The sequence below is a fragment of the Pezoporus flaviventris genome, unplaced genomic scaffold (genome assembly GCF_033815535.1).
Source record: "Pezoporus flaviventris isolate CSIRO_AGI_PZ_B2104156 unplaced genomic scaffold, CSIRO_AGI_Pfla_v1 ptg000037l, whole genome shotgun sequence".
Lineage (NCBI taxonomy): Eukaryota > Metazoa > Chordata > Aves > Psittaciformes > Psittacidae > Pezoporus > Pezoporus flaviventris.
Window position 1 is genome coordinate 4,033,770 of NW_026892585.1, and position 5,138 is coordinate 4,038,907.

The window sequence follows — 5,138 nt, forward strand, 5'->3', positions numbered from 1 at the left end:
CTGCTCTAGTGTGAGGGGTCCCTGCCCGTGGAAGGGGGTTGGAACTGGATGAGCTTTAACATCCCTTCCAACGTAAACCCTTCTTTGTTTCTATGATTAATGAAAAGGATGCATCAAATTAGCTACCTAGATACGCTCACCTGTACGGGGGAAAAAGGTGTTCGCTTTTTTTGTGTGACTGCAAAAGCATGGTTTTGTATCAGAGAGCCCAAAATCACACAAAAGCTGGGGGCCTAAGCTAACAGGCTCATGAACTGGTTTTTTGAAGTGAACTAGAGGTTAGGAATTCACACTGGTTCTTCGGACAGATCTCTTGACTGTACCTTATACAAGGTATCTCACTCATTTAAATCAGTCTCAGTCACAGCTTTTACTAAGCCTGGTTGTATATCTCTGTAAATAATGCTAAATTACTGAGGCCTGTGATAGAGAATCCTTACAAGTGGTATGGGAAAGTCTTACACATTTAGAATAGACTCTGATAGTTCAAGGTATATTTTCCTTTGTGTATGGTTGAGTACCGATCTCTTGGATCTTTCTCATAATAGCTTTGATTACTAGGTGTTGGCATGTGAGTGACTTAAGAGTTTGATATTTCAGCAAGCTCTCTCTTAATCAACTGCTGCTTTATATGCTATTTGTACTAAAAAGCTAATCCAGTGACCTATCATTGATCAGAAAAACCCATGTGTTTATGATACCTTAAAAATAAAGCACTGCACATGGAGTTTTAACCAGGCTACATCAAATACGGCTGAATCAACACAGGTTTAGCTTTTTAGTGCAGTGATTTTGCTTGCCATTTTTCTAGCCTACATAAGAGAATAACTTTAAAATCTCAAAAGAACACAGCCGCAATGGCTGCAAAACCACAACACCATCAGAGGTGTGAAAATGATGTCTGAACAGGGTTGACCCAGATGTTTTCAGTGATAAACATATGCTATAGACATTTAAGTTATTGAAACATACGAGTAAGTAAAAATATTCACTGTTCTACAGACTACAGCATCTCTTTTCTGTTTTAGAAGCAGGCTTTTTCTGCCCTTTAGGAGTTTTACTGAGATAAAAAGCTTCCATAATTAGTAAGACTGGTGGACAAATAGGATTGGGGTTCCCCTTAAAGCTCAGATGCTACAAAGCACTTGAGCATGTAGAAAAGATGAAATGAAAGGGGAATACTCGTGTTCTTAAGATCACAGTATTAATTTAGGACAAATTGTCCTTCCTAGCATTTCCTGTATTCCCCCTAAAATATGTGGGTTTGGACAACTGTGTAGACAGGAAATTAAAACTGAGGATTTTGATTTCCATCAGAGCAATTTCTGTTTCTCTGCTCCTCTAGATAGCCTCATAAATATTATTTTTCAAAGAAGCAACTGTTTTAAGCAGCCCCAAAGAGGTTTTACATTGCCATGTGCTTGTGAAAGCAGGAAGTAAAATAGGGAAATCTCTGCTTAGCAAACCACTTGGTTGAAGTTATTCAGTTTTGTCATATTAAGCCCCACTTTTGGACTACATCCCCGTGGGAACTGGAACAGAAGTATGCTGCAACTTCTAATATACAAGATCTTCAGCTGCATGTAAGACCCTGCACATCTGTTACTTTCTGGACTTTGCATATGCCTTTAAAACACACATCAGTATAAGCAGAAACTGGTTACTTTCAGCATCATTTGGATGTTTCCAAGTGACAAGCAGCTTCCAGAGGGAAGATGTGGAACTGAAGAGATTGGTGGCCCAGTGCCTCAGCAGCTTATCAAGACTTGCTATCCCATCACCGAGAAGGGACCACACTTCAGCAAATGAGAATAAACCAGATTTCAGCTACTGTAGTGAGCTGTGCTCCACATTCAAGGAGACAACAGAGAACACAGTGTCTGGTAGCTCTGCTGGTACGTTCAGTTATAGACTTTGCCAATAGATTGTAATAATGTTTTGTGTTATACAAGCCATTAAAGTTGGTTAACTTTCTTGTGTTAGACTTCTTGATCTCCCCCCGTTAACTGAACATAAATTCCCTATCTAATGAAGACAAATTCCTCTTCATAACAGGTTGCTGAAAGAGTAGGCAGGATGAAGTCAGGGGTTTACAAGTGGACTAAGAACCAGCATGATCAGATAACACAGGACCACCAAGATGACTCCAGTGTTCTTAACTGCTTGCCACTAATAATCTAATGCTAAATATGCTAGTTTGGTCATCGTCACATTTGGTTTTCTTTATTTTTACCGATGGTAAAAGCACTATCTCACACAATTCACGCTGATCCTAAAAGACTAAGTGTTTGTAAAATAAATAAGCATGCAAAAGAATTGTTAAGTGTGTTTAGGATCTGCCCGCGACCGAACACCTCAGCCACAGCAGACTTGAGCACACACTTCCCTTCAATTCCTAGGATTAGGGTGCCATCCTGTGGCCACACCGTATTGTTTCATGCTATCAAACGGGTTGGGTTGGAAGGGACCTTAAAAGCTCATCCAGTTCCAACCAGGGACACTTTCGGCTAGACCAGGTGCTCCAAACCCCGTCCAACCCGGCCTTGGACACTGCCAGGGATGGGGCTTAGGAAACACTCTTGGCCACTACGAAAGGAGGACCATTGATGGGTGGGCATGGTCACCCTTTAACGGTGGTCCAAGTGGGATGTAAGAGAAGTGAGGCTTGGTGTCAGCACAAGTTTTGCACGCCCTCAGGTTGTCCGGATTCCAGCCATCTGCTCTGGAAGGGGAGCATTTGGCACTCTTGTCCATGAAGCGACAAGAATAAAACTACATTCCCTGCCATTATTTCCTTTGGAAAGACAGAAAGGATTGAAACTTGGACGGCAATGGGATGCTCACGCTTCCAACCTCTCGCAGCCCCTGGCAGCTGTGACACTGTCCCTAGCACAGCACCGACACCCCAAGCCTATTCCATGTAGCCTCCCCGATGGACTCAGAGGGGGGTTTAGGAGACTAGTTTCTGGGGGTGCCGGACTGTGGAAGCAGTATTTCCCGACAGTTCCTATGGCAGCAACGACTCCCGACCTGGAGAGGCTTCTCTAGAATTACTGCTAACGGGGAGGGGGGAAAGGAGGGGGGGAAAGGAGCGGAAAGGAAGGGGAAGAGGGAAAGGAGGGGGAAAGGAGGGGCGGAAGGAAGGGGGGAAAGGAGGGGGAAAGGAAGGGGGGAAAGGAGGGGGAAAGGAAGGGGGGAAAGGAGCGGAAAGGAAGGGGAAAAGGAAGAGGGAAAGGAGGGGGAAAGGAGGGGCGGAAGGAAGGGGGGAAAGGAGCGGAAAGGAAGGGGAAAAGGAGGGGGAAAGGGGGGGGAGGAAGGGGGGAAAGGAGGGGGGGAAAGGAGGGGGAAAGGAGGGGGGGAAAGGAGGGGGAAAGGAGGGGGAAAGGAGCAGAAAGAAAGGGGAAAAGGAAGAAGGAAAGGAAGAGAGAAAGGAGGGGGAAAGGAGGGGGAAAGGAAGGGGGGAAAGGAGGGGGGGAAGGAGCAGAAAGAAAGAGGAAAAGGAAGAAGGAAAGGAAGAGGGAAAGGAGGGGGAAAGGAGAGGGAAAGGAAGGGGGAAAAGGAGGGGGAAAAGGAGGGGGAAAAGGAGGGGGGAAAGGAGGGGGGAAAGGAGGGGGAAAAGGAGGGGGAAAAGGAAGGGGAAAAGGAGGGGGCGAAGGGGAGGCGAAGGAAGGGGAAAGGAGGGGGATGATCAGGTAGTGAGGTGGACTGCGAACTGGCTGAAGGAGAGAAGCCAGAGAGTTGTAGTCTATGGGGCTGAGTCTAGTTGGAGGCCTGTAACTAGTGGAGTGCCTCAAGGGTCAGTACTGGGACCGGTATTATTTAATATATTCATCAATGATTTAGATGAGGGAATTGAGTGTACTATCAGCAAGTTTGCTGATGACACTAAGCTGGGAGGAGTGGCTGATACGCCAGAAGGCTGTGCTGCCATCCAGCGAGACCTGGATAGGCTGGAGAGTTGGGCAGGGAGTAACTTGATGAAATATAACAAGGGAAAGTGTAGAGTCCTGCATCTGGGCAGGAACAACCCCAGGTTCCAGTATAGGTTGGGGAATGACCTGTTAGAGAGCAGTGTAGGGGAGAGGGACCTGGGGGTCCTAGTGGACGACAGGATGACCATGAGCCAACACTGTGCCCTTGTGGCTAAGAAGGCCAATGGCATCCTGGGGTGTATTAGAAGGGCGGTGGTTAGTAGGTCGAGAGAGGTCCTCCTTCCCCTCTACTCTGCCCTGGTGAGACCGCATCTGGAGTATTGTGTCCAGTTCTGGGCCCCTCAGTTCAAGAAGGACAGGGAGCTGCTGGAGAGAGTCCAGCGCAGGGCAACTAAGATGATTAAGGGAGTGGAGCATCTCCCTTATGAGGAAAGACTGAGGGAGCTGGGTCTCTATAGTTTGGAGAAGAGGAGACTGAGGGGTGACCTTATCAGTGTCTATAAATATATAAAGGGGGAGTGTCACGAGGACGGAGCCAGGCTCTACTCAGTGGCAAACAATGATAGGACAAGGGGTAATGGGTACAAACTGGAACACAAGAGGTTCCACTTAAACTTGAGAAGAAACTTCTTCTCAGTGAGGGTGACGGAACACTGGAACAGGCTGCCCAGGGAGGTTGTGGAGTCTCCTTCCCTGGAGACATTCAAAACCCGCCTGGACGCATTCCTGTGTAACATTATCTAGGTGTTCCTGCTCCGGCAGGGGGATTGGACTAGATGATCTTTCGAGGTCCCTTCCAATCTCTAACATACTGTGATACTGTGATACCACCCCCATCGAGCTACCCCCCGGAACGCACGCAGGGTCACGCAGGGTCACGCAGAGTCACGCAGCGACGTGGCACCGCCCGCCTCCCCGCCCACTGCCGCCTGGCCCCTGTCCGCGCCTGCGCAGAGCAGTGAGCGCTGCTTTCCCGCTCTCTGCGGGTTGGGGTTTGTGTCCTGCTGTGGGGCCGGGAATTGGGACCGGGACCGGGACTTGGACTGGGAGGGGGGTGTGTGTGTGCGGTTGAACCGGCGGCACCCGGTGCGGAGCAGGGCACGGTGGGTGCGCTGGATCCCTTCGTGAGGAGGGGACCCTGTGGTAAAGGGCCTCCCGGTGGGCCCCTTACTTCTCCGGCGGCCTGGGGCGGGCCGTTGAGGATCA

The 5,138-nt window shown here is 48.6% G+C and overlaps 1 long non-coding RNA gene across 1 annotated transcript in view; it reads left to right on the forward strand.

The window, feature by feature from the left end:
• Positions 1 to 2,206, forward strand: part of LOC133274927 (uncharacterized) — a 133,373-nt gene extending 131,167 nt beyond the window's left edge. Inside the window, exon 2 of the long non-coding RNA XR_009745336.1 lies at positions 16 to 2,206. This is a non-coding gene — a long non-coding RNA (uncharacterized LOC133274927). The remainder of the gene's footprint in view (positions 1 to 15) is intronic.
• Positions 2,207 to 5,138: the final 2,932 nt, after the last annotated feature.